Genomic DNA, 10,921 nt, shown 5'->3' with positions numbered 1-10,921 from the left:
TTTACTTTTGACTATTCATTAGAATTAACTGCTTCGGGCCTTTTCAACCTTTACTTTTAAATATTATTCTCCTTCGGCTGTTGTGCAGATCCATGAAATCACTGCACATTCTCACTCCAATTCATCCATTCGTAAATCAAGTCATCCATTAATAAATCACATTAATTGCAGTAACAGTGGCCTGGTTTTCGATTAATCTCAAAGGAACGCGGGATTACCAGCTCATGTCATTCAAAGTGCAGGAGAAAGATAGTTTGTGCTCGTGTGTAAAAAAGCATGTGATCCAGGCAACGTATGGTGTCGCACTCAAACCAATATATATGGATCCGGGGGAATCTCATCACGGATTACGTTGAAGGTTGACAGGAGATTTCAAAAAATGAATTCCCAAAATCACACAGGTCTGCCATTTTCTTGATATCCACTCCTGTCAATAAGAATGGTCCAGTGCCTTTGAAAGCCTACCGGTTAGTTATCAAGGCAACCTATAGATTCAAGAAAGCATCCCATTTTGGGTCCGAGAACAAGACAACTGCAGTTGCTTCATCTGAGCTGTACATTGAAACACAACACAAAAACCAAAGTCTAGCATCATCTACTCTCGGGGCATTATGTACTAATGTGCTTTAAATGGGCGGGTACTGGCCAGCCCAGAGTAGCGGCATGTCTTTTATCGGAAAGACTATGGTGTTCCTTACGAGTTTGCCGGTAAGCCGCCAACAGCAAACACAGCTTACTGCTTCCACCGCCCGATATCCCGATATTACCGGGATATTGCAGCTGGCGCAGTCACGGTAAGTGCCCATTGAGAACCACTGAATCACTGGCACCGCTGTTAACGGTGCCAGTGATACAGTGAATTCACTGCCGGCAGGGGCCTGAAAATGAGAAACAGTTCAAATGTTTTTGCCTTGAAAACAGGCAAAGACTTGGATAACTCTCTGCAACTTAATTTTGGGCTTTGAGCTACAAAATAACTAATGTCCCCTCATTACTATTCACTGACGATTACAAAGAGATGTTAAGTGTTCAAATACCACGGTGGTCGCTCTTTTCTGCCTGAGCGGGGTTGTTTACCTTGCTTGTCACACAGCCATCCTCAGATCACCGCCGAGATATGAGAGAAGAGAGGCACTGCATTTTATTGCCGGCCCATACAAACCCAGAGATTTCTTGCTCTTCCCCAGGTACTCGGAGAAGAGCATGAAAACCCAGAGACCCTGGGACAATCCCCAAGGTTTGATAGGTCTCGGTGGGGCACATAACACGCCAAATGGGATTGTGGATGCTTGGGAGTTCGGAAGGGCAAGGACAGTGTCCTGTGAAACCATTTTGTGAAGTTGTCCACCCTAACAACGAGGGTTTTGCCATTCGACCAACAGCACACGGCAAATAGGTGCCCATGTCCCACCTCGTTTTGGGCTGCTGCATCAGATGCAGCCTGGAGCGGTGAGGGACATGGACACCAGACAGTGTTGCATGCTCTGACTTCAGCTCCAGTCCTGCGCGCATTTACTAGTCTGAACTTCTGAAAGAAGTCAGGTCATTTCTTTCCGGGGTCAGAGTGTACGACTCCAGAAAGAAATGATTTGACTAATTTCTGAAATCGGACTAGTGAATGCGCTCAGGGACTTAAGAAAGTAAAGTTCTAGCTGCAGCGCACACGCCGTTGTTTATCAAATGGCGCGGCGGAAACGATTGCATGTCAGTTTAGTCTGGATTTTCCAAGCTGTGTTTGGGGGACATGTTGCAGGACTTTTTTGTGGCTCGCTCCCCCACTCTTGCAATGCTGTATACTCCCCTGGGGTCAGGAGTGGCAGGGAGCGGTGTGTGGGGGTCATCTCCAAAGAATAAATGACACACCTGAAAGTTATTTGCATGGCCAGTCACTGACAGATTCCGACCTGCATTCCAGAACACCTAATTTTCCAGAAGCGCTCCTCTGAATTTGAAATGTGCAAGTCCCCAGTTTGAAACCAGATAAGAGTGCCCAATGGGTTAATGGACTGACTTCAGACCTCTCTGTATAACCTGCAGGCCACACATCCAGTTCTGGTGAGACTCCGATGCATGTTTGCTTGATAGGCTGGGAACTTTAGTCATCTCGCCTGGTCTCGAGAAGTTGCCCTGTTTGATTCGCAGCACAGAAAACTTATCAGCACTGACATTAAGCTTCACATATTTTCCTCATGTCAGTCGGGTGCAGAGAGACACGTTTGTATGCTGTGGGTTACCGAGGTAAGAGTGCACAAAACATAGGCACAATTGATAGTGGGCTTGCAGGCACTTGGAGGGGCACTAGGCGTTGGGTGACCATGCATGGCTCCACTTGTAACACACTTTTCAAAACTGTCCATCAGCCACCAAAATGCAACCTCCCCCCAAACAAAAGTTGAGAGTTGCTCAAACCCTGTATTTATACCTCAGGGGATTCAGGGCACTGTAGTTTGCATCTCATTTCCTTCACTGCTGTCAGGGGCGGACTGCCCTATCGGACGTTCTGCCACCGGCAGAATGCAATTCGGACTCGGGATGGCCTGGGGCCAGTTTTACAAGCCACCCTGGGGCCAGTTTGGAATATAACATTATTTTTGCGATTGAGTAACTTAAGTTACTTTAGGCAAGGTAATGTTACATATTGCTCTGAGTTACTCGCCGCCGCACAGCTGATGGAATGCAGAAGGCATCCATCAAAGAAGGTTAACACTTAGTAAGTGTTAACTTTGCTTTGATGAATGCACACAATAGCTGAGGCCGTGATGGGCAGTGTGTGTCCCCAGCCATCTGCCGGTGTGGTGCCAGGTTAAACACCAAATTGTAACAAATTGTCCTGGGGGTTGGGAGGGAGAGAGCTGAGAGCTCGCCTTCTGATATGGGCGGTTCCTGTCCTGTGTTGTGTGCATGTTTGTTTTGGGTTAGGGTGGTGCGCGGGGTGACCTGCCTAGTGTATAGTCCTCCTCGCTGTGAGCGTCGGGGCAGCGACCAGGCAACTGCCAGGGGCCTGCTGCTGCAATGTGGCTTGGGCTGGCTTGGCAGTCAATCACGTGAGCGGACCGCATGTGCATGGTGTATTGTGCTGCTGGGTCTGGGTGCGGTCGGTCACTCACCACGACAGCCCCCCGCACATTTGGTAAACAAGGAAGGAATTTTTGACATGGAGTAGCAGCCTGCAGGCCTCTGGCCCTCTGGCTATTGCAAAGCAAAGCACATGCAACTTGCAAGTGTAACAACAGCGACAAGGCCTCTATCCGGAGCTACAGCAGGCCAACAGAAGGCTCCGCCTAGCTCAACCCAGCTCTGCAACCCAGCCGAGGTGGACAGCAGAAGACATTATTTGTGCATGCACGTGGGCCGACGTGATCACAAATAGTAAGTAAAGATAAAAACATAAAATAAAGGGGCCAGTGCCCGGCCAGGTCATCTACCCTTTATAGCTTTTTTTACTCTGGAGGACTGGACTGGGCTTGTAGACCGTCTGCAAGCCCAGTACTCGAGGCCCATCCACTCCATGCAAAGACCCCTGCTGTTAAGCAACTTAAATTAACTAGTGATTGCCCTGAAGCTGCTGCCGTCTGAAACCTCTTTAAAATGAATAGAAAGGACCCGGCTACTTCTTGAAAAGGATAGATGTGCTGAAGGTCAAAAGGAGAAAGAAAGCAGAGCAGCCATCCATGCCATAGACCCGTTGAAGCATTGCTTCATTTAGAAGTCACTGTAGGCATGCCGCTAAGAGCACACCGTTTATTTTGCAGTTTTGCTTGCTTTGTACTTTTATTCTCTTGTTACTAGTATTCCTAGTGCTACCAGTAAATCTAAAAATATATGTATTTGTTAAAAATGAACCTTTATTAAGTTAACTGAATGAACAAGAAAATAATTCCCAGCACCAGATAGCAGAGTGTGTATAACTGAAATGACATACCCAGCGGGTAAACTGCCCAATGTACACATACTTCAATGGAACATGACATCATGAAAACATCCTTTTTGACAGAGTGAAATGTCCCAGTAACAATCTATATATCTTAAAGAAATATGTGCCCTAAGATCCCATTCCCTTATCTTTTACATTTCTAACAGTGAATACGCTAAAGTGTACGCATGGCAGAGTTCAATGATTTGTTTGATCTAACACAACTGTCTGTTCCATTCTGTATAGTTCAGGAAATCATGCTCCGAGTTTAGTTTCTTTTTCAAACAATTAAGTTCCATTGTGCGGCTGGCCCTGCCCATTTCTGTAACTCTCTCTCTGTAGGATCGTGCAGTACATGGAAGTGCGTGTAAACGGACTACATGCCTCCACACATTCTGCGTGTTTTATGTTCATTTAAATCGGCCGAGACGAGGTCCATGACTGCAGAGATGTTTTGGAGAGACTAACCCACCCTGTGCTGGTATCAATTTGCGACGCACATACACACTGCATATGCATACAAATATTTTTTTTATTTCTAAACTTCCCTTTTACCTGCAGTGATCTTCTTTATGGTTGGTGCAGGTCAGCAACACAGCACGCTCCACCTGATGACTGATATCTTGAAATATGCACCAAAAGTAGTTGCTTTATGTCACTAATCAAATTTTTTCAACATCGCTTTCATGGACAACGAGCAGATGAGGCATTCCAGCAATTATTAATTTGCTGATGCATCAGGTCCGGTTCTCTGGGGAGAGTACCTTGTGGTTAGCCTGGGGCAGGTAGACAGATTGGAGAATGGTGCAATGTGTATGCTTCTGATGAAAAAATAGGTTGAATTAGTGCTTGGAAATGCAGGGCAAAAGATTAGATCTGTTCAGTTTTAGGTCTCATGAAACGTGGCTCGTTCATTCAACGCCGAGCACACTCCACACAGTTTTGACCTAGCACAGCCAGTTTGATGCACCCTTCTTCCACCACTACTGCTGTAAGGGCCAGCCGTGTGCTGGAGGATCTGAGAGTTGATGGCAATGGGAACTTTGCAGGCATAGAGTCCCTGTCTATTGCCGCTCAGCATGTGAGTGCGCTTTACGTGGAAATGCCCCAGAAACTGCAGGCACATGCAGTTCACTGCAAATTTTGCTCAGTCTTGTGAACGAGACTGTAAATATGGAGCCAGAAAGTGCATTAATGTATTATCCTAATTATGTGCCTTTTTTAAGTGGACTCGCTTAACAGAGCAAAGCACAGAAGCATCATTGAGACACAAAGTTTACATATTTACTCTGCTGCTCTTATGATGCAGCTATCTGTGTGCCAGCAACAGAGCTTCACCAACCAAAAAGCACCTGTTTAAAAGAAAAACCCTCTTCAAGGTTCATGAATTCCCACCTGAATTCCTTTATGCGCTACAGAGTGCCTTGACCAATGGATAGATGAATGGATGGATGGACGGCATAGGTTGGTGTATATAGTAATGGATCCATGGATGGATGGATGGGCAGGAGGAAGTTGGGCCAGCTGGAATTTTGTGACAATGAATCTCCATATCAGTGTTTATTGCACAACTTATTTTGTTGCATGTGTTAAATCACTGAAAGTACAGTGTGTTTATATAGATTTTTCAGGTTGCCATTATCTCACCTTCTGGGACGTATAGCTTACTATTCAGGATGTGAAAATTAAAGCCACAAAATATTCTTTTGGCTTAACATGTTGCTATACGGATTTACATGTTGTCATGTGGCTCGATTATGCCATTTCTGTTTTTTGTAAGTAAACTCTATAAGACATTATTACTGAAGGCCTTGAAATCCAAACTATTTGTACCCAGTCAAGCTTGGAAGGTATGTGATCAAATTTGAAGAGTGGCGCTTAGCGTTCAGCCAAAGTTTGTGATCCTCCTAGTCCATTCCACCCACCCCCCTCCAACAGCTGTTTGGCCATCCCACTCCCTCCTTTTTGGATGCAGCCAGAGTACCACTAGTTTCGTATTTCCACTTCCACCACTGCACACATCACAGTCCCCAGAATTGTACAGCACATGCATTAATCCACTCCTTTTCATGCATAGCCTGTTCTTGCAGGGGTGAGTTGTCGGATTGGCTTGGGGTCCGCGGTGGCACCAATGGAGAGTGGTAGATTGAGGCAGCGTGGGCCAGCCCAGGTACTCGCATTCACAACGTGGGGTGTATCTGTGATTCTTCTGTAATGCCGGGTGATGCCTGTGCGACACACAACCTAATTCAACAGATTCCTGCGGCAGGTGTGTTCACCCACTGGATTATCATACCGGTGCGTGGCCTCGAGCATAACGTGTTCTTGCAGGAGCTATGCCCTGCAAGTTCAGAGAGTTGTGGTATCGCCAGCGGTAACAGGTGGCCCCAACAAAGTGTGGGAGTTGTTGGCAGTGTGTGCCAGGTACTCAAGACCAGCTTACAGGATGTGAGCTGCCTCTGTAAGGCAGGTCACACCTGATACCATAACATGCCTCCACAGATTTCTGCAGCAGGTGTAGTCGCCCATTTGGTTATCTTACCGGTGCATGCAATGTTGTGAATTGACGTGATTCACGGATGCTGGTTTGAGGGCCCCTCTTTTTGAGGCGAAGGACTGGCCACTTTTCTTTTAGGTGCCCGGCCGTCTTTCTTGTCCCAGTCCGAGCCTGACTGCTATATGACAGCTTTTACGCACTCTCGTGGTCATGCAGGAAGCTGATCAGCAGGCAAACCTTCCCTCCAGCATCCCACCAGAAAATGGAGGCTGGCTCCATCCCTGGATCTATACCGCAAGGGATGCAGGCCATTCTAGTATACATCACATTTCCTTCACTGTTGACAACTTTCTGCGCCGTCTAGCGGTGAAATTCGATCAGCATGACTAACTCCCCTCACCCTCTCTGGTTGTAGACGACTTTTTCTGCAAGGGAAATCACCTTCAGTAAAAATGTTTATGGGTGAAATGAGCTCAGCAGGTGTTCTACTTTTCAACATTGTTTTTTTTTATCCGATTCTGTAGTATTGTGGCAAGTTTTAGATGCAGAATCATTAGCATATGCAGAACAAAATCGAATCTGAAAACTATTATTGGTAGTCTTAAGGAGAGTTTGAATGTAATGATAGCAGTGACAGCATGGAAGCCAATATACATAAATGCAATTGGCCTGGGTTTCTGGTATAAGCCGTGTTGAGGTACACAACGACAGTGCCTTCTTAGCGCAGTAGGCAGCGCGTCAGTCTCATAATCTGAAGGTCGTGAGTTCGAGCCTCACAGAGGGCATTTACTTTTGACTATTCATTAGAATTAACTGCTTCGGGCCTTTTCAACCTTTACTTTTAAATATTATTCTCCTTCGGCTGTTGTGCAGATCCATGAAATCACTGCACATTCTCACTCCAATTCATCCATTCGTAAATCAAGTCATCCATTAATAAATCACATTAATTGCAGTAACAGTGGCCTGGTTTTCGATTAATCTCAAAGGAACGCGGGATTACCAGCTCATGTCATTCAAAGTGCAGGAGAAAGATAGTTTGTGCTCGTGTGTAAAAAAGCATGTGATCCAGGCAACGTATGGTGCCGCACTCAAACCAATATATATGGATCCGGGGGAATCTCATCACGGATTACGTTGAAGGTTGACAGGAGATTTCAAAAAATGAATTCCCAAAATCACACAGGTCTGCCATTTTCTTGATATCCACTCCTGTCAATAAGAATGGTCCAGTGCCTTTGAAAGCCTACCGGTTAGTTATCAAGGCAACCTATAGATTCAAGAAAGCATCCCATTTTGGGTCCGAGAACAAGACAACTGCAGTTGCTTCATCTGAGCTGTACATTGAAACACAACACAAAAACCAAAGTCTAGCATCATCTACTCTCGGGGCATTATGTACTAATGTGCTTTAAATGGGCGGGTACTGGCCAGCCCAGAGTAGCGGCATGTCTTTTATCGGAAAGACTATGGTGTTCCTTACGAGTTTGCCGGTAAGCCGCCAACAGCAAACACAGCTTACTGCTTCCACCGCCCGATATCCCGATATTACCGGGATATTGCAGCTGGCGCAGTCACGGTAAGTGCCCATTGAGAACCACTGAATCACTGGCACCGCTGTTAACGGTGCCAGTGATACAGTGAATTCACTGCCGGCAGGGGCCTGAAAATGAGAAACAGTTCAAATGTTTTTGCCTTGAAAACAGGCAAAGACTTGGATAACTCTCTGCAACTTAATTTTGGGCTTTGAGCTACAAAATAACTAATGTCCCCTCATTACTATTCACTGACGATTACAAAGAGATGTTAAGTGTTCAAATACCACGGTGGTCGCTCTTTTCTGCCTGAGCGGGGTTGTTTACCTTGCTTGTCACACAGCCATCCTGAGATCACCGACGAGATATGAGAGAAGACAGGCACTGCATTTTATTGCCGGCCCATACAAACCCAGAGATTTCTTGCTCTTCCCCAGGTACTCGGAGAAGAGCATGAAAACCCAGAGACCCTGGGACAATCCCCAAGGTTTGATAGGTCTCGGTGGGGCACATAACACGCCAAATGGGATTGTGGATGCTTGGGAGTTCGGAAGGGCAAGGACAGTGTCCTGTGAAACCATTTTGTGAAGTTGTCCACCCTAACAACGAGGGTTTTGCCATTCGACCAACAGCACACGGCAAATAGGTGCCCATGTCCCACCTCGTTTTGGGCTGCTGCATCAGATGCAGCCTGGAGCGGTGAGGGACATGGACACCAGACAGTGTTGCATGCTCTGACTTCAGCTCCAGTCCTGCGCGCATTTACTAGTCTGAACTTCTGAAAGAAGTCAGGTCATTTCTTTCCGGGGTCAGAGTGTACGACTCCAGAAAGAAATGATTTGACTAATTTCTGAAATCGGACTAGTGAATGCGCTCAGGGACTTAAGAAAGTAAAGTTCTAGCTGCAGCGCACACGCCGTTGTTTATCAAATGGCGCGGCGGAAACGATTGCATGTCAGTTTAGTCTGGATTTTCCAAGCTGTGTTTGGGGGACATGTTGCAGGACTTTTTTGTGGCTCGCTCCCCCACTCTTGCAATGCTGTATACTCCCCTGGGGTCAGGAGTGGCAGGGAGCGGTGTGTGGGGGTCATCTCCAAAGAATAAATGACACACCTGAAAGTTATTTGCATGGCCAGTCACTGACAGATTCCGACCTGCATTCCAGAACACCTAATTTTCCAGAAGCGCTCCTCTGAATTTGAAATGTGCAAGTCCCCAGTTTGAAACCAGATAAGAGTGCCCAATGGGTTAATGGACTGACTTCAGACCTCTCTGTATAACCTGCAGGCCACACATCCAGTTCTGGTGAGACTCCGATGCATGTTTGCTTGATAGGCTGGGAACTTTAGTCATCTCGCCTGGTCTCGAGAAGTTGCCCTGTTTGATTCGCAGCACAGAAAACTTATCAGCACTGACATTAAGCTTCACATATTTTCCTCATGTCAGTCGGGTGCAGAGAGACACGTTTGTATGCTGTGGGTTACCGAGGTAAGAGTGCACAAAACATAGGCACAATTGATAGTGGGCTTGCAGGCACTTGGAGGGGCACTAGGCGTTGGGTGACCATGCATGGCTCCACTTGTAACACACTTTTCAAAACTGTCCATCAGCCACCAAAATGCAACCTCCCCCCAAACAAAAGTTGAGAGTTGCTCAAACCCTGTATTTATACCTCAGGGGATTCAGGGCACTGTAGTTTGCATCTCATTTCCTTCACTGCTGTCAGGGGCGGACTGCCCTATCGGACGTTCTGCCACCGGCAGAATGCAATTCGGACTCGGGATGGCCTGGGGCCAGTTTTACAAGCCACCCTGGGGCCAGTTTGGAATATAACATTATTTTTGCGATTGAGTAACTTAAGTTACTTTAGGCAAGGTAATGTTACATATTGCTCTGAGTTACTCGCCGCCGCACAGCTGATGGAATGCAGAAGGCATCCATCAAAGTAGGTTAACACTTAGTAAGTGTTAACTTTGCTTTGATGAATGCACACAATAGCTGAGGCCGTGATGGGCAGTGTGTGTCCCCAGCCATCTGCCGGTGTGGTGCCAGGTTAAACACCAAATTGTAACAAATTGTCCTGGGGGTTGGGAGGGAGAGAGCTGAGAGCTCGCCTTCTGATATGGGCGGTTCCTGTCCTGTGTTGTGTGCATGTTTGTTTTGGGTTAGGGTGGTGCGCGGGGTGACCTGCCTAGTGTATAGTCCTCCTCGCTGTGAGCGTCGGGGCAGCGACCAGGCAACTGCCAGGGGCCTGCTGCTGCAATGTGGCTTGGGCTGGCTTGGCAGTCAATCACGTGAGCGGACCGCATGTGCATGGTGTATTGTGCTGCTGGGTCTGGGTGCGGTCGGTCACTCACCACGACAGCCCCCCGCACATTTGGTAAACAAGGAAGGAATTTTTGACATGGAGTAGCAGCCTGCAGGCCTCTGGCCCTCTGGCTATTGCAAAGCAAAGCACATGCAACTTGCAAGTGTAACAACAGCGACAAGGCCTCTATCCGGAGCTACAGCAGGCCAACAGAAGGCTCCGCCTAGCTCAACCCAGCTCTGCAACCCAGCCGAGGTGGACAGCAGAAGACATTATTTGTGCATGCACGTGGGCCGACGTGATCACAAATAGTAAGTAAAGATAAAAACATAAAATAAAGGGGCCAGTGCCCGGCCAGGTCATCTACCCTTTATAGCTTTTTTTACTCTGGAGGACTGGACTGGGCTTGTAGACCGTCTGCAAGCCCAGTACTCGAGGCCCATCCACTCCATGCAAAGACCCCTGCTGTTAAGCAACTTAAATTAACTAGTGATTGCCCTGAAGCTGCTGCCGTCTGAAACCTCTTTAAAATGAATAGAAAGGACCCGGCTACTTCTTGAAAAGGATAGATGTGCTGAAGGTCAAAAGGAGAAAGAAAGCAGAGCAGCCATCCATGCCATAGACCCGTTGAAGCATTGCTTCATTTAGAAGTCACTGTAGGCATGCCG

The 10,921-nt window shown here is 47.0% G+C and overlaps 1 non-coding gene across 1 annotated transcript; it reads left to right on the top strand.

Moving 5' to 3' along the window:
• The first annotated feature begins 7,122 nt into the window (after positions 1–7,122).
• On the top strand, positions 7,123–7,195 carry TRNAM-CAU (transfer RNA methionine (anticodon CAU)). The gene has a single exon. It is a non-coding gene; the product is annotated as a tRNA-Met (tRNA).
• The last annotated feature ends 3,726 nt before the right edge of the window (positions 7,196–10,921 follow it).

The sequence above is a fragment of the Ambystoma mexicanum genome (assembly GCF_040938575.1).
Source record: "Ambystoma mexicanum isolate Mex_15411 chromosome 12 unlocalized genomic scaffold, UKY_AmexF1_1 Mex_chr12_unloc.2, whole genome shotgun sequence".
Classification (NCBI taxonomy): domain Eukaryota; kingdom Metazoa; phylum Chordata; class Amphibia; order Caudata; family Ambystomatidae; genus Ambystoma; species Ambystoma mexicanum.
The sequence above is the reverse complement of the archived record's forward strand: the minus strand, read 5'-3'. Positions and strand labels throughout refer to the sequence as shown.